At 41.0% G+C, this 19,240-nt stretch overlaps 1 protein-coding gene across 1 annotated transcript in view; it reads right to left on the reverse strand.

Annotated features, from left to right (window-relative positions):
• The window catches only part of cdc6 (cell division cycle 6 homolog (S. cerevisiae)), a 53,179-nt gene extending 39,980 nt beyond the window's left edge, over positions 1 to 13,199 (reverse strand). The window contains exon 1 of the mRNA XM_047044011.1: positions 13,114 to 13,199. The gene's annotated coding sequence lies outside the window, so the exon portion shown is untranslated. The remainder of the gene's footprint in view (positions 1 to 13,113) is intronic.
• Between the last annotated feature and the right edge of the window lie 6,041 nt (positions 13,200 to 19,240).

A 19,240-nucleotide genomic window follows, 5' to 3' on the forward strand; every position in this document is an offset into this window, starting at 1 on the left:
CTATTGAGAACCTTTGGAGCATCATCAAGCAAAAGATCTATGTGGGTGGAAGGCAGTTCACATCCAAGCAGGTGCTCTGGGAGGCTATTATGGCATCCTGCAAAGACATTAAAGCAGAAACTATCAAAGAACTCACAAGTTCAATGGATGCAAGAATTGTGAAGTTGATATCAAAGAAGGGGTCCTATGTTAACATGTAACTTGACCTGTTAAGATGTTTTTGATTCAAACTTTTCCTGATTTCAGTAAATATGACCTCCTAATGCTGCAAATTCAACAAATGAATTTTTTTTGTTTTTTACAACCTACAGAGTTTCAACAATCTTGAAATTCTGAAATTCTGCATTTTAATTTGGAACACTACATTTTGAGTTTTTTATTTTTGAAAAAAATACTGTTATCATTAGGAGGTTTGTTCAATAGAATTTGAATTATACTCTAACAGTTGATGACTTGAAAATGATACTGACTGACTGTGCATTACTATTTAGGAAAATCTGAGCAAAGTGTAATTTGCATAATAATGTGGAACGCGGTGTACAGATTACTAGTCGGGAGCATATGCAACCAAAATGGCCGCAATTTTGAGCCTTAAAAAGTGAGAAATCGAATATGAGTCAGTACTTTTTATTTGTCGAGTACACCTGTACATGTGGTCATTTCAAACTATTTATTCATTTAATTTAAAGAAAATGTGCTATATCTTGATTGGGATATGAAAGGATCTATGTCAGGATATGAGATTGGTCAGCCCTACTGTGAAATTAAATTTAACAGCACATAATTAGTAAAACTTTGAAAATGTTGCAAGTCGAATAAAGGTGTGCGGCCATAGATTTTATGCCTGTGCCCCTACAATTTTCAGTTAGGTGCTCTTAGTAAAATCGGTTGCGTACAAAAACTGAATGTGCGTACGTTGTAGCAGCTATTGCAAGGTTGTGCTTGTTTTATTGAAATTGTTTCCCTTCGGGGATTAATAAAAAGCATTTCTGATTCTGATTCCGATAACTTGTTCACAGGGTTGGATATTTTAAAATGTGAATTTATACTTTATTTTGGAAAAAAACGGCTGAAACGATTCAAGTAACTCAATTACAAAAAATAATCGAGGCAAATTTCTCTGCCTCGAAGCCTCTCAATTTTAAAGCTCACGTCACGTTCTTTCGCAATGATTATTTTTTGTGTGACAACGCGCTTACGTCCACAAAACGGAAGGAGACGCAAGGAGGTAGTTTTTGATGAGGGTGCGTGCGCGTGCGAGCTGTAAAATGGAAGGGCGCGATAACAATAACCAAAGAGAAGAAACAAACAACAGAAAATCTCCAAGGTTTGGGAAAATTTCAAATTGAAAAGTAAAGAGAACGCCGTGGTGTGTGTCCATTGCAAGATCGAGCTAGCATACCACAACAGCACGTCGTCCATGCTGCAGCATCTCAACAGAAAACATCCACTTAAACGCACTTAATTCATCTCAGTCAACTTTGTCATTGTTCACAGTACAGAGAAACATTAATAATAACACGTTACTAATAATAACAATGTTTATTTTTGATAGAAAAATTATTATGCATTGCATCCTATGCATATAAAAATAAGGAAGAAAACCTATTAGTAGTTCATTTTAAGAGACCCGTCTTATTTTCTTTTGTATATTTACTATTGCTTTTTAAGCAAAATGACGTTTTATCCGATTAATCTATAGAATTTTCGGTAGAATACTCGATTACTAAAATATTCGATAGCTACAGCCCTACTTGCATTCAAGCAAAACTTCTATCACAGGTATCAAAAGCTGCATAAAAAAGTCCCTTGAGCCAACACCTACGAATCCGGTGTTGAGGAAGGAGGAAGCGTTTAATGAGACATCTACATCCAAAAAAAGGCGATTTAAAAGTTTGATGTAACTAATTTGCTGCTGTATTACCTTTATTTCGGTTTTCAAGGAATTCAAAACATTATTTGACTGTGCCTGTTAAACTTAGTGCTGTTCCTCATCTGCAAACTAAGCAACCAGGAAGCAACCCTAGAAGCAGCACTATGCTCATGCATTATGGACTCACACTAACAGACTGCAATACATCAGAAAGGTCATCACATCTCCTCCACTCTTGTTCTGCACTAGTGTCGTCAAAATACCAATACCAAGTTTAGTATCACAATACTTGATACCAAAATGTTTTCTTGAAATTCAAACGATACTGATTCGATATCAAATAGATCACAGACAGTCCACAAATGTTGATTACATTTTCGAATTAACAGCCAAAACGACAATGATTCTGCCAACAAGGCATTTCCACTTGAACATTATTCCAGCAACCCAACTTTTTTTGCCAGGGGCATTATGTTAAATATAGGCAATGCTATGTTTGCTAAATTTACAATGGGAGTGTCTTTTTTAATTGTTATGTCTGAGAGCCACCTTACATGTAGCTAGCTCGTAGTTCTACTGAAACAGGCAGGTGAACTTCAGCGATTAAAGCTGTAGGCTAGTGTATTCAAGAAAAGCGGACCTGCGTGTGATGTCACGCCCGTGCTTTGCTACATGTGGTCGGTGTTTGGAGAATTCAGCTCCCCTGTGCCCCCTTTCACGTGAGTGCGCGAAACCTGAGTGCCAAATCTGGAATCTCCAAACTAGAAAAATGCACAGATGAGGACAAGTAAGCAAGTAGGAGAAAAGCATCAGCATGAGATGAAGGTATGTTTGAAGTTGTCTCAGTTTTGGAAAAGCCATACCAGCAGCATGAAAATACAGACATGCCTCAAATACACAAGTAGATTAATTTGGTCTTTCAGTACCACTGTGCTTGACTCACATGTAATCTAGTACGACAGTAGTCTCTCTCTCTCGCTCTCTGAGGAGGAGGACAAGCTATCAAGGGGATCCACAAGAAGGCAGTTGGATCCATTGTGTTGTTTTTATCAGTAATAAACTAAATTAACTGCACTTGTGCTGTACTATTGTACAATTATTAAATGTCATGTTTAGGTCTGCCGCGATTCGTCCACATCATTGACGACGTCGACGCTGAAAATGCGTCGACATCAATATTTTTTAATCAACGCTTTTTTTTCTTTTTTTTATAAAAAAATACAAAAAACGCTTCAAATCATTATCCACCTTATTCTCAGGGGATCTACTGTAGAAATGATTATGGGTGCAACTTCCGGTGAGTAGCGGAAGTTGCGGTTTGCTATACGTTAATCCCAGCCAGCCGTCAACAGTGATTCTTTCTAAAGTAATTTAAACTATAATTTAACTAAAACTGGTTTGTTTTTAAACATATGTTGTCATTTGATTGTTGTTATTATTATTGTTATAAAATGTCATTGCGGAGCTCTGGTAGGCTACCTGTTGTGCTGTTCGCGGCTTTACTACAGCTAACAACCAGATTTTGCTAAATCTGTGGCTTCAACGACAGTGTGTTGAACACACACCCACAACAAAAAGGGATTGTTCTTATGACAAACGGTACAGTTTCCATCGCCTGCCAACAGATGAGTACTACAAAAGAATGTAGCTGAAAAACCTAGCCTTGAAGAGAACACCCAAAACACTATCGTATGTGTACTCATTTCATTTTGTGGACAAAAAGCTGACGGAGGAAATCCGCATCCTACTTTGTGTTTGGGCTACGAAAGACCTCCACAGATTTAGTTGCAGTACTGCCAGTAAAGGTGGGATGCAAGTGTTCATATAGGATTTTTTGTGGGTTAGTAGTGTCCTGGTCCAGCAACACATGAGCACCCAGTCGTTTCCATTACACCTGACGATGAAACTAAAACCCAGGACCAGTGATGTGGGACTTTGAGGCTCTGACTAGGCTCTGTGTCTGCTTTAAGGTAGACAAAGTTGTGTCCCACCTCCTTTATTAAAACGCGACCAACTTTATTGCTGTGGAGGTAGCTAGCTACTGATTAGACTCTGAGCTTTTCAGGTTATTCATCGCTTCACCCGCCGTCCGTAGCAACAGAGTTCATAAAGTAGCTAAATTTGCTAGTTTACGTTATTTGAGGCCTTTTTTTCAGGTCGGCCTCCCATCCCCTGATAGTAGAAGGCAGAGGTATGATTGTCCAGATTCAGGTGTAACAGTCTGTGTTCCCACATGTTTTATTTCGCATCAGAATTAGCTTACCGCAATGACTGGTTATGAGCGTCACCATGACAATCGCCGCCTCCAGAAGTTCTTTCTCATGCTATTTAGCTAACTTGTTAACCGTAACCATGACGCGTTGCTAGGACAATGAAGGCTTATGAAGTTATTTAAAGACGTTAGCCCTACTCCGGCTCTAGTGTGTGGTAAATGTACACTACCTGGTTCTTGGATAATTGGCGAGTATCGCAATCGAATCATTACCGAACTGGCATAAGCACCAGCCCAGAACCAGCACCTTGGAATTTTTGGTTTAAAAGGGAGTCAGGTGGCTGAGCGGTTAGGGAATGCCAAATGACGTTGTGTCCTTGGGCAAGTCCCTGTACTTACTGTAAGTCGCTCTGGATAAGAGAGTGTCTGCTAAATGTAAATGTAAATGTAAAAGGGGTGTGTGTTTGTGTATGTTGGGATATGTTATGTACCTTATCTAAATATTTTAATTAATGTTGGAGTTGATAGTTTAAACCTACAGTTTTGCACTTTAATTTGTAAGCCTTTGTTTGTTTGTCAATGATAGTTTGTTGTTTTCAAAATAAAATGAACTGAAATGGTAAAAAAAAAAAAAAAAAAGGGGAGGAAAATTATTCGTTTTGATTAATCGAAAAATGAGTCTACAGATTAATCGATAGAAATAGTCGTTAGTGGCAGCCTTAGTCATGTTATTCTTCTATTAATGTGATTTAACACAATTCAATGTAAGACTTTTATTTAATGTTTCATAGTGTGGCTAACTTTATAAAGATACCCTTGTTTTTTCAGAAGACAAACATGCATAGCTGCCTAAATCTTTCTGACACATTTTGTTCTTCATATGAATAATATAGGTAAATAGCAGTGGCGACTGCTGATCTTTCAAAGAGGGGAAGCTCATTTTCAGTATACATTTATTTGGCTAGTTCACTGGCGAGTTCACCCCTACGACACTAGCCTAACCTACTGAATGAATTAATGAATGAACGAACGAACGATCTAACAAAACAATATTAATCTCGAAGAAGGAAATGTGGAAATTAGGTTAAACTGAAACAAGCAACGTGGTGTATAAATTTATGAAATCTATGATGAAAATTGGTTTGCAATTTCGCCAAGCAAATACCAAGAAATAGGTTGCTGCCGTTTGTCTTTCAACTACAGTTGCAAAATCGGCAATAGGACTGAGCTTGAATAGCTGCTATGACTTTTTATGAGAGGCGGTTAGAACTTAAACTGTACTGTACTGTAGCTAGTGGTATGTGCCAGTGGAGCTAGTGGTACGTGTCAGTGGCTTGTGGTACATGCCAGAGCCTCCTTTGGCACATGACAGTTCCTGTTCTGTTGATAGTGGCATGCAAGTGTCTTGTGGAAGTTGCATTGGGTGTCTTGCAGCATTTGTTTACTGTCGTGCCCCGCGGCCATTTTAGAATATGAGAACAGGCTAAAAACTTTTCATTTTGAAATACAAGTTAAACTGTTTGTGTTAACAGACTACAAACTATACTTTTGACGTCTCGCTACAAGGTTATCATACAAAGTATTCAATTTAGACATTACGTGTTGGTGTGACTAGTGTAAAGCAGACTGTTACACACGTATTGACTTAACTATTAAAAACCTATTTTACTCAGAGTAACTGAATGCACATGAGCCACCCCCGGAGACGTTATTATTGCAGTATGGTTATCAGCGCCTCCAAGCGACGGTGTGTATATCATTAATTTTACCTACATTTTGCAGTCAAGGGGTGCCATTTATTGACATTGTTCTTCATATGGAAATAATGAAGAATTATGTTTTTTTTCTTATTTTAAAGACAACATTAAATATGAATGTGTAATAACAAAGGGTTTGAGTATTTTCATTTTCCAATACACTGTTAAATTGCAGTTCCCTGTCAGTCAGCACAGCCAGGTTACATTAGTTCTTTGTTTACAAGCATTTCTCTCAATAAAATAAGAATCAACACATACCATTAATATTTTCAATAAAAATCTTTTTTTAACATTATAGCCCTAGGCTTTAACTTTTTAAACAAAACAGTTCCTAAGATAGATCTTTCTGAATCCTGTGTGTTTTGTTAAGTGGATACTGAAACAATTGTAGCCTAATTATATTTACATAAACGGATTTGTGTAATATACAGGGATGCAAACACATGTATGGTCAAAAAAGTAATTTCAGCCCCCACCCCGTGGCAAATATCCATATACTTACATTGCCACCAACCCCCTGACATCCCTGGCCCACCCCTATATGCACATAGTAAAATGACATTCTGAAGATCAAAATACACCAACACTAATTTGTAATATTCAATTTCATTTATTTTTTTTCGAGACAAACTTTTATTAAACTATCTAGCACTTCTTCTGGTTTTACTCCTTCTTCCTAATCTTCCTGGCCACCTCTAAGGGCACTAAATGTTGATGATACTAGCCAACTCCTTCAGCTGAGTAACAGCCTGGGAATGGCCCCTCACCACAGGATCAATGGAGGACAAGGCCTGTAGGTTCTTACTTTTGAGAGGCAGTTTGTTCTTGCCACAAGCTGTGTATGGTCACCTTCCCAATAAAATCCATGACAGTAGGAGATTTCTATAAGTTTTCTATAAGTATAAAATATTTCCCACAGCAGTGTATTTACTATTGTGTTAACATTTTAAATGTGTTAGAACACCTTCATCTCGAAGACGCGTTCGTTCAGAATCAGATACATTATAGTAGCAGGTCGACTGACTCGATTTCCTTCTCATACTTTCCGGTAGCGTCACAGTGCATTTCTCTGTTGAAGCCCAGCGTCCAGGGACTTGAATGGGGCTGCTTTGAACAGTTTGTTTTTGTGTTTCGAAACTATACGGTCATTGGATAAATGTTGCGATTATGTCCCTCCCACGGACGCTCAGCGTCACGCACGCCAGGTTTATGCTTGATGATTGGAGGGTCTGTCAAAAGACTGCATCTCCTTTTTAATGATAGCGATTTTGTACTATAAAAGTCGCCGAAGCTATTCGAGCTCAGTCCCATAACCGGATTTTGCAAGTGTAGTCAAAAGACAAACTGCTGCAACCTATTTCTTGTTATTTGTTTGCGCAAAATTGCTAGCCAATTTTCATCATGCATTTCATATCATTATACACCACATTCCTTGTTTCAGTTAACCTAATTCCCACATTTCCTTCGATTGTTTATCCTAATTCATCCCCACCGGCAGCACAAAAGCATACTTGTCAGCCCACTGAAATTAGCAAGTTTTGGAATCAACTTTTCGCTTTATGGGTTTGTCTCGCCATGATTTTCGCTAAAGAAGAAACAGGTACCGTTTGCAAATCAATGAGCCTGCGTTGTTGCGAATGACACACACAACCTGCGTGACCCACAGAGGTTGCGGCCAACGTTGAGTGAGTGATTCCTGATGGAGCTTTAGATTGGACACGGAAGATATAAAGCACATCTAGTAGGAAAAAAATATAGGCTGTAGCACAAAATCACACACCAATGAAAACTTGCTTGTATCGCGTCTGGTCCGGATCCGCCTATTGAGTCACCTCGCCATAGACAGTAAAAAATACGCGAGTAGGCTAGTTCACGCTTGCGCGCATACTGCTGATTTGCTTTTTTCCTATTTACTTGTTTGGTGGAGGCAATCCAGAATTACTGTTGGTGCAATTATAATCAGACCCCCCCCCCCCCCCCCCTAAAAAAAACTTCGGATCTGCACGATTCACACAAGTCACCCAAACTGACGTGGAAAAAGCGGGAGGCGCCGAAAAACGCGCTGTTTGCTTCCCTGAATATACAATTAAGACGTTTAAATTCAGTTACTCTGAGTAAAATACGTTTTTAAGTCAATACGTGTGTAACAGTCTGCCTTACATTACACACAATTAAAAAATTGACTACTTTGTATGGTAAGCTTGTAGCGAAACGTCAAAAGTATGGTTTCGAGACAGTTTAACTTATATTTCGAAAATAAAAGTTTATAGCCTGTTCTCTCTAAAATGTTATGCGACAGTCAACAAAAATGCTGCAAGACAACCAATGCAACTGTTACGAGACACTTGCGTACCACTATCAACAGAACAGTAACTGTCATGTACCAGTGGAGGCGCTGTCACGTACCTCTAGCTACTGTCATGTGCCAGTGGAGGCACTGACACGTACCACTCGCTCCACTGGCACTTACCACTCAGTGGCGGCCGGGACTTTGCAGAGACCCCCCCGCAAAGTCGGAGCTCGAGGCCCCTCCCCTAAATCCACTTAAAATGTATCTCCATCCTATCTTATACATTGCTGTTTACCTTTAACTATAGCCTATATTCACCAATGTGAGAGAGAAATAAAAAGTTTAAAAATAACAAAAGCACAACAACAGCCTATTTGTGTGGCGTCCTGCGGACACCCGTCGGATGTCGCGGCCGCTCATTGTAGCTATAAGCCATAAAATATCGAAAATCGTTTTCTGTCAAAATTTAGATTTTTGTTGTTTTCTATAGTTAACGTAGTTAAAGTTAATGTAGCCTATACTTAAACTGACATTTACATTCACAATGTGATTACGAACAAAAGGATTTCCTTTCCATATACCCCACAGAATTAGAATGAAACGGAGTGGAATCTTTGAATGCAATTTTCTCCTTTATCACTATTTGACACGGGTCAACTTTAAAATGATATAACTTCAGTTGTGATAAAGATATCTGAGTGATTTAAACATATTTGAGAGTTTGCAGTTTCCAAATATGTAGAATACCCAGAAAGACACAAATGTTCATGATGTGAAGGGTTTCCGCAGGCCGCCACACATTTGTCATTGTTCAAAACCAAAGACAGCGCTAGCCTTCTGATAGTTTAGCACCAAGGATAGCATTGCCGAAATAACACACAATCAATGGAGGAAAGGAAAACATTTATTCTTGCCAATAAGTAGGCTAAGCAAGTATGTTTATTGTTGGTTGCTGGTGATGACGTGCTACTGCTAGCCACCTGCATCTGCGGTAGTGTTTCGTCAGTGGAGATGTTGATAATATTTCTCTCTGGCTGGTCTAAATAAGTGTGTAATCTTCGGGTGTTTTGCTCGAGCTTGTTCACACAACAGTTTATTGCTGCGCTTTTAAGCACCGCTTGCATATTTTCTTTTACCCATGTCTCTACCGTCATCTAGCAGAACGTAATGATTAGCATTTTTGAAATGTGCGCGTTCAATTGGCGTAATGGCGCAAAAGGCACGTAAGATACGCAAAAGCCATTGTTGCCAGATTCAGGGATTTTGAGACTATGTAGCTCATGGAAGTGGATGAAGATCTGTTACGTTGCCTACACTAAGGAATTCCTTTACCTGGCAGTTGAAACTTGGGGCCCTCAATGAGCGCCTAAGTATTTATTTTATATATTTTTTTTTATAGCCCTAGTCTGTTTTTGGATATGCAGAGCGGGGCCCCTTAGAGCGTGGGGGGCCCCCCCGCCTCGCGGGGGCTGCGGGGGCTTCCCAGCCGCCACTGGTACCACTAGGTGCCAGTAGAGGCACTGTCACGTACCACTAGCTACTGTCATGTGCCAGCGGAAGCACTGACACGTACCACTCGCTCCACTGGCACGTACCACTAGCTACAGTACAGTACAGTTTCGGTTCTAACCGCTACTGCTTTTTATTGTACAAAATTACTGTCAATCAAAAGGAGATGCAGTCTTTCGACAGACCCTCCAATCATCATGCGGAAGCCCAGTGTCCAGGCCGGCCCACTCTTCCATTTACCCCCAGAGACGCTGAGCGTCCAGGGCGGGACATAATCGCAGCATTTATCCAATGACTGTATAGTTTCGAAGCACTGAAAAAAAACTGTTCAAAGCAGCCCCATGGAAGCTGAGCTTCAACAGGGAAATGCACTGTGGCACTACGGGAACTTATGAGAAGGATATCAGTCAGTCGACCTGATAATATATGTAGCTGATTCTGAACGAACTCGTCTTCGATATGGGCGTGTTCTAACACTTTTAAAATGTTAACACAGTAGTAAATATTTGACCATTAATTTTTTTATTTACATTTTTTTAAATGCTGAGCTTCCCTTGCAGTCTTAGGGTGCTTTCACACCTATTAATCCGTTTGCTTGGTCCGAATCAGTGGATGAGTTGCTACTCTGTTGCATTTTTAGGTCCTGTTAGTGTTCACACAGTCCTGTTTTAAGCCAACCAACGTTCGTAAAAATACAATGACGTTTGTAAAAATACAATGACGTTTGTAAAAAACTATGACGCGGTCACACAGGTTGTTAATCTATTGACAGAAAATGATTGAGGGAAAATCACTTCCTTGTCACGAAACAATGGAGCAACAGCAGCGTATTGAGATTGCAATTCTATCTTTAATTGTTACGACCACATTTTTTGGGGTGCTCGTTGGTCTTTTACTCAGGATTATATCCAGGTCATCAAACCATGGGAATAATTTTCATCGGACAAGCTACCACTTTTCCATATAATATCACACACACTTGTATGTATTGCTGCCTACGTTTTTTTACTTTCAAATTATATTGGTCCACTGTGCAATAATAACCCTTTATTTCAGTAGGCCTGTATCACTAAATGATTTAAATACCTCGCTATTCTTATGTGTCTCCACAAGTATCTCTGCAATATGATCATCAGCCCATATTTGCAGAAGAGCTTTCACTTAATCAGTTTCCCACGTTTTAGGGGTGGAACGGTACTCTGAAGTCACGGTTCGGTTCGTGCCGCGGTTCAGACATCACGGTTCGGTACAAGTTCGGTACAATGGGGGGAAAAGCTAAACAAAAATGCAGAAGCAGTGCTCCAGACTAACTACTGTACATGCAAGTCTTAGCTAAATGTATGATGCGCTTGTCGATCAGTCCTCCTACACCACGACAGGCTACTAGCTGAGCAACAGCGCAAACACAGGCAGGGATACAGTGGCAGCAACGCCGGCCCTGGTCCCTTACATATACAACAAAACACGGACGTTGATGGAGCGCGAGTTGTCAGCTGCACCCTCCGTTTCACTAACGACTGATGGTTGGACTTCTCGTGCTACTGAAAGCTACCTCACGGTGACTGCTCATTTTATTGACTGAGTGGGAAATGAAAGCGTCAGTTCTACAGACACGGCCCCTGTATGAGCAGCACACAAGCACTCACCTAGCTGAGAAGCTACAGAAAGTCGTGGCAGAGTAGAAACTAGAGGCCTGGAAATTTTGAATTTATTGGGTGTGTATAACATCAGCACACATTAGCAACAACTCATAGATACTACGCTCTGGATAAAAGCGTCTGCTAGACTAAATGCACGTTCTAGTAAGACAGCAATATCAGCGAGCCCTCAGCATTAGTACCGCAGCTAAAAGTCTAGGAAAGTTTAGGCTATTTTTCGCTATACTTACACTACGAACATTCATATTTAACACTAGCGTTGCATAGGCTACGTCTTTAGTGCTGCTGCTAGCTATCTCTGACTCACTCAGGCACAGCTCGGCTACACAGGTGGCGGCGCCAATCAGTTTCAGAGCAAAGGCGGGGCTACAGATTGTCCCTAAAGAACACGATGGTCTTACAGTAGTTCCGCATTACATTAATTAATTTGCACGCAAGTTTTATTAATTTTTATACCGTGTATTCTCCGTGCAATTTCACGAGCCGAACCGTGACGCCCGTACCGTACGGTTCGGTACGAATACATGTACCGTTCCACCCCTACCACGTTTTCCCTCAACTAATTTTGCTGCTAATGAGTGGCACGGCTGTCTCTGTCAAATGTCAACATCCTTTTTCAACCAACAATGCACTACATTTTTGTTTGCTTCCTGGAATAGGTCAATAATCTGTGAGATTACTTTCACACCTAAAGCGAACCGAACCATGGTTCACTTGGAACCGGACCGAGTCCCGTCTTTTTAAGGGGACCATGGTTGTTTGGTCCGTACATGATTTAGAATGCGTGTTCTCACCTATCCAAACGAACCGGACTTTCAGAGAAAACGGACCATGGTCCGATTGAAACGGATCAAACATGTCAGGTGTGAAAGCACCCTTAAATAAATCGCCACTGGTAAATAGGTATACAGTAGGCTACATAAGATGAATGAAAGGATAATATCCTATTTGAAGTCCTATAATATTTTGGAACCAGTCCTATTGGATTCTTACAAGATTTATATCCTATAGGGATATATTCAATTGGACTGGTTCCAAATTCTTTTCGTTTTTTGGGGGGGATTTTTCTATCGGAATCCTATAGAACAGACTGAACAACAGCTTCTTTCTCAAAGCTGTAGCTGCCATTCCCATCACCCATTTTAACAATTCACTTTTTATCCTTGATTTTCTGCTGGACTTTCCATATATATAGCTCTACCATGTGTATGTCGCTTTGGAAAGAGAACCAGCTAAATGGATATGTATTTGTATTTAACCGTTGGCCAGATATGACGAAAGTAATTACGTTCTTTTGTCCACCCCGTAGCTAGTCTATGGAAGCCACTCAATTGCGTTTACACTTCTTTAGTTGCTCCACTGTCGGCTGTTTCGATTATATACACACACGATTGAGCAATTTAGCTGGCTCTAATAACACGTACAAGTCAGCCATTCTTACATATTGAGAGCTTGGGCAATTGCGTCTGTAAGACTCATCATTCTGGCGCCAACATAGTACCTAGCTATCAAAAGCTAACCCTCATTACCATTTCCAGCTGACTGAATGTCTGTCTCTATAGGCTTATCTGTCACCAACAACACATATCGAGTAGCTACACTAGTGAGGATTAAAGAAAACTGCTAGCCTATGTGGCCTATCTAGCTAGCTACGAACAAATCGTCTAACCCCTGCTTAAACTAATATGGATCTGGAAAACTACCTTTTATATGGTTTGAAAAAACAAGTGATTTCTGAAATGTAATAAAGGCAACTTATGATACACCCTATTTAGATAATAATATTATTAAGACTCAAATTAGATGTAAAATACCTTTTTAAAGCGAGTATTTTGGTCTGGTTCCAACAAGCACGCTATCCTGAAGACACTAGAAGTACCTCCGTGAAGTTTGCTATCCTCCTCCCACTACTAAAATGTGATTGGCCTTTGGGTATTAATGTTTTGACTACCTAACCTGTCATTGGTTTGGCTCATTACGTCAGTGTAACTAGTGGCGGGATTTTTAGGGGGCGGACAAAATATTTCCCGGGAAGTTTTAGACAAGTTATGCTGGGGACACACTTAACGATTTTTTTTATCTTAAAAGATCTTCCAACTGTGAGAGACCACACACATGAAGACAAAACATCCTAGATTTAGCCGTTTTGCTCCTACAGTGTGTGGTGTGCCATGATTTGACAAAGACAGCACACACACACAAACAGATTTCCAACTAGTGTCCCGACCAAGCCCCCACCCCTCGCCCCTCGGCTTGAAGCAACGGCTCCGGTGGATGTAGGTGGTATTGCATGTACGGTTAGGTTTCCGACTCTTCCGGTCGTTTTTATTCTATTAACTCCATTCAACATTTACAAAACTATCTCCCCCAATAATTTTTGTTTGATTCTCCAACCTGGCTCATACTATTAGCTTTTTTATAGAATAATTTTTCCCGATTTTTGCTAAGTTTGAAACAAATCCGAAATGGGTAAACTAGCAACCCATTTATTTGCTTAGTCAATGAAAGTTGCCTGCAAATGTGCTGGCGGATACTAACAGGGCACGAGCACAAAAGTTCACATTGGCCGATAGCCGATTTACATGAGCTCTGGGAGCTAGGGAAAAAAAGAGCCACTGTTTAAAGCTAGACAGGAAGACACGGAAGTGGAAAGATGGCAGCAGTCTCGCGATCTCGCTTGCCTCACTGCGCCACTGAGCACTAAGACAAAAGTAGCTTACTCTAGTTATATTAACTCTATGGTCCCGACTGTTAACACAAGAAGACGCAAAATCTCTCGAGATTTAAGAATAAGCATGGCGGACGATATGCAGAAAGAAATTGCGATGATAGTCATTGGCTGTGTCTACTACCGCGCACTTTACGAAGTACACTGCAAAACAGTGCACTTACATATTCAGTGCACTCCGTCGCTGATAAGTGCTGTCTGAAATGGAACACTTACGTTAAAGGGGCAATTGACTGCAAAACCGATTTTACCTTGTCATAGTTGAATAACGACAGTTCGGTGGGTAAACTGAACATACCGTGAATATCAAAGTCCATTGACACCTCTTTCCTATTCAAATCTCAAAAAGAACAAATTTGGCTGTAAAACGCTAGCTTTTCAACAAAGCTACCAGTCCTACGTAGGACCGGTGATCGCCCTCTTATTGGCTCTGGTCCGTATCTTTGTCACGCCCCAGAATTTACATCCAGACCAGCCCGAGGTAGCGTCTATCTCCGATACTAGTTTAGCTGCGCGCTGCTCTGTGTAGGCTACTTATAAGGAATTACAAAGAAGAACGTTTTGAATTATAACAAGGATATTGAAAATGGACCACGGTCGTAAATGCTGTGTTCCAGGCTGTACAGGGAAGGCTAACACTCAGTCTTCCCAAGGAGCCAAACATTCAACAGGCATGGCTGCTGTTGTCTATGAGAAGATCCCGGCGAAGTTCGACACTCAATCATTCATTTGCTCTGAACATTTCACCCAAGACAGTTTTGACAACCTTGGACAATTTCAAGCAGGATTTGCTAGGAAGCTGAACTTGGAAAGAGGTGCTGTTCCGACCGTATGCTCATTGCAACCGCAAGCTATAAGGACAGTATGATGTTGTGCTAACAGTTATTAGCAATGCTAATGTTTCCTGTATATAGCATACCAGGTAGAATGCTTAATACGTTTCTACACACATCAAATGACTCTAGCTAGACTAGCTGTATTCGGCATTAGAAGGGAAGCTTCCGAAAAATAGCCAGAAAACGAACAGCAGTCTGGCTTATTGCTAATGCCTGTCTAGATAATCTATTTGAAAGAACTGGAGAAAGGCAGGTTCTAGATACAGGATACGTTAGCATTGCTAGTAACTGTTACTAGTAACACCTAGACTGTAGGCATGTAAACAAGTTTAGCTTGCTAACCCAAGAGCATAGGTAGAATGTGTGATAATTTAGCCTAGTTTATTGGCAATGGGGCTAACGTTGATTCATGTTCCTGACTGTGTTTCATTCAAATAAATAACCTGTGTAATGAAAATCTACAATTCACCATGCATGTTTGTCCAGATCTTTGTCATGTTATTTTACAGCAAGATATCTACAGCTAGCCTAGCTAGCTAACTGAAGCCGAGTAGAATCATGATATGGTTTGGTTGCTAAGCTGTAGCCTAACGTTCTACCCACCTAAGTCAATCCAGTTTGCTTCAACAACGGTGGAAACAAGTAATGTTATCATTTCAAATGATATATAGTCTATCTGTTGAAAACAGTGTTGTGTAGACACAATAGATTTATTCTGCTGTTGGCCGTGTTGCGTTTTTGCTCCCAGCTTCACTCGTTGATAACCAACCAATCAGCGCGCAGCTTATCTAAATATTAATGAGCATACCATAAAAGGAGAAAAGCTAGTGTTTTTTTCCCGGGAACATTTCAGAGGATCTGTCAGAGGGCATAGAACAGCACCCGGGCCATTTTCAACCCAACCAATGTTACATACCCTATTCGGAGACCTTAAGGAACAGTGTGAAATACCCCAAAAACCCAGTCAATTGCCCATTTAAACACTTGGCGGAAGTCACAGACGCAAATCTGCTTGCGAAACCTGCCAAAATGAACGCGCTTCTCCACCCCAGGTGGAAAAAGCTACCGAACGGTCTCGTCCAGAGAATGTATAATAAAGAGAGAACTCCCACTCTCGGGAAACTTCCGGGTTCTGAACTGGTTGCATTTCCACTCAAGTTCCATATGAGGGCGCTAACGGTCGAGTGCAGAATGAATGGAGGTCTATGGAGCTATACCCCTCAAAATCCACTTTTCTCAGGATAAAACTTTTTGTCTAGTAATTTGAATTCTGAAATCGAAAGGAGAGGCAAAAAAAATACACACCACTGGGTGTTTTTTTAAGTCGCCTTTCTGTTCTAAAAAGCCTTTGAAAATGGCATTGACGTCATACACATCGTACAACCAGAGCTACTGCTTGACGGCAAGCTCTGGTTACTTCCACTTTTCTCTCGAGGCATCGACAACACAGCTGACAGGTTAGGCTCTCCCTGTCAATACACATGCTAGAAAGAGTTTTGGCTTGCTAATGTTGCTAATGTTGCTAATGCTCTGACATTCTGGTTCTGCTTCGGATGCCATCAAGCGGGATCTCTGGTCGTAGTCAGTCCTTCACTAACCAATCACCATTCATTAGCAGAATGCTAGCGTGTTATGGACAACAGCGACTAACCCTGTAAGAAATCAAAAGGACATAAGTACTCGTTCATTCAACTTTTGACCTGTAATCCATGTTGAACATGCAAAAACTATAATCAAATCTGAGATTTATCAATGACAATCAGGCGAAAGAGACAAATTTAGCCGTTTAGCTCCATAGACTCCCATTCATTTTGCACTCGACCGCGATCACTCCCAGTGGAACTCTGGTGGAACTGCAACAAAATTCGGTACAATGGGGCTTAATAGGGAGTGGGCAGGCTCTCCTTAAACAGGCTCTGGCTCGTCCTCTTCCGCTACTTAGCCAAGATGGCGCCTGTTTAGGGCGAGTAGTGTCCATCGTTGTGCACTATTTTTTTGGACCGTTTGCAGTGCGCAATCCAGGTACTTTCAGTGCACTGAATCCTAATGGTTTTGTGAGTGAAGCGCCCTAAGCACTGAAAGTCAGTGCTCGAAGTGCACAAATGTGCGGTAGTAGACACAGCTTTTGAAATGATTTTCACAGAAAATTCATGGAAAAAAAGAAAAGGGTTTGATGTTGCCACAAATCAATTCCATTTAACTTTGTGCTGCGCCTTGACTCCGTTTGTTATGCTTCAGTGTTCGCTCAGCTTGCTTTCTGATTGGATATTGTTTAGTTTCACGTGATTTACTCGGCGTTTGTCCTCAGGGTTCCCCCCCACACATCAGGATTTCGGATCGCAAATATTCAACATGTTGAATATTTAGGATTCGCGATCGGGGCGCCTCCGATGTCCTTCCGAGCAGATTCGGTCACTCTTGACACACCTCACACCAAGGGAACATCTGATAAAATAATCTGTAGAATCATCAAGATAATCGGGACGTTACCTTGGATTGTCGGAAGGGGCGAAATCGGCCCGATTATCCTGTAGTGTGTCCCCAGCATTAGTTAAGAGAAATACATTAGGTGTGTTCGACTTCATGCAGCGCCGACGTAGCCTGCATATGTGACATGATAATATGGAACGCCAACTGTGCCAAAACGTCTGAATTGTCGTTCGTGTACAGACGTCTGTACACGACGGCCGATTTTAACATTTGTACACGTTTAAAATTGGGTGCTACCACGTAATTTGTTTCTGAGGGGAAAACAGATAACGATCATTGCAAGAGTGAAAACCTGTCCACACTCAACCAATCTTGATTGAATAAAGGTTAAGAAATAGACTAATATAAATTGGCAGTGCCATTATCAACACCTGTAGGCTATTTTGTAAGCTACTGACAAAATAATTACGTTTGTATAGTATATCATATTCACATTTCAAAAAAGGTATACATTTAAGTTTGCTAAAGTGCCCATTAGATGGCAGTGTGAGAGCACAAATAGTAAGGGCAGAGCCTCTGGTCAATGTGATGGGTATACCCAAGGATAAATTGTGTAACAGCAAGTCCTCGGGGGTTCCCTCCACACATCATGATTTCTGAGCGGCTCCGACGTTCTTCCGAGCAAGTTCGGTAACTCTTAAAGGAGACATGAAATGCTGTTTTTGGATGCTGTTATATAGGCCTTAGTGGTCCCCTAATACTGTCTCTGAAGGATCTTTCCCGATATTCAGCCTTGGTGCATAATTACAGCCACTACGAGCAGTCCCTCAATGAGCTTTCCTCAAAACGTTCCTGTGTCTGTAGCTTTAAATGCTAATGAGGAGAGGGGTGGCAACATGCGCTAATGTTTACAACGGATGTATCGCAATGGCTCGTAGCCCCCGTTGCTGTACGATGCCTCGAATTTAGCCATTGTCATCTGATCACCCTGGTTTGCAGAGGTGCACACTCATTTCAATGTGGAGAAAGGCGGATATCGCAAGCCATAACACCAACAGCAGAACGGTTATCCAAATAACAAAGAAGTGTACAACACTCGCGTTACAGCGTTTGTATTCACACACACAGTTGATGCCATCTACCTTTGCATTAGCAACAGTAACTCAGCTGGCTCGTATAGCCCCGTTGCTGTAAGATAATTCAAATTTGCCCATTCTCCTCAGATCACCCTGGTTTGCAGAGGTGCACACTCATAATAATTTCAATGAGGGGAAAGACGGATATCGCGCGCGCCATAACACCAACAGCATAACGGTTATCCAAATAACAAAGAAGTGTACAACACTGGCGTTACACGTTTGTATTCACACACACACTTGATGTCATTTATCTTTACATTAGCAACAGTAACTCAGCTGTTAGCTGCAAAGCTAATGTTACAGCCACATTCTAAGGATAGCAAGCTAGGTAACCATATACGGTTAGGCAACAAAATGATATAGCGTTAGTTAAGTTAGGCTACTTGTCCAAGGTTTGTAGCTTGACCAAGGAGATTTATTAATGATCCAGAATTCTGCTTTGTGTTGTGTTGGCTCAAGTTGAGGAAACTTTAGTGACTGAAATGTTTGGCGCAGACATACAAAACTTTGGAAGTTGTGTCGGCGCATTTCCAGCGAAAATACAATTAAGATACTGGTTGTGCAGAGACTCGGATGAAGGAACTTAAAAAAAGATTTGTGTTTGCATGTGTACATCCAAGCACTGAGCAACTGTTATGCTTCGTTTGTTTGCTCGCCATGATGTCTCTCCAGGAAAAACTAATATCGCACTCGCCCTTGCACGGTGGTAGCTCAGTTTCTCATGGGCGGGCCAGATGATCTGGGCGGCCAAAGCAGAGAGAGGGGAGGTAACCTTTCTCCTGTCTACGTCACTAGGAGGAGATTTTCA

The sequence above is a fragment of the Hypomesus transpacificus genome, chromosome 21 (assembly GCF_021917145.1).
Source record: "Hypomesus transpacificus isolate Combined female chromosome 21, fHypTra1, whole genome shotgun sequence".
In the NCBI taxonomy this organism is placed as follows: Eukaryota; Metazoa; Chordata; class Actinopteri; order Osmeriformes; family Osmeridae; genus Hypomesus; species Hypomesus transpacificus.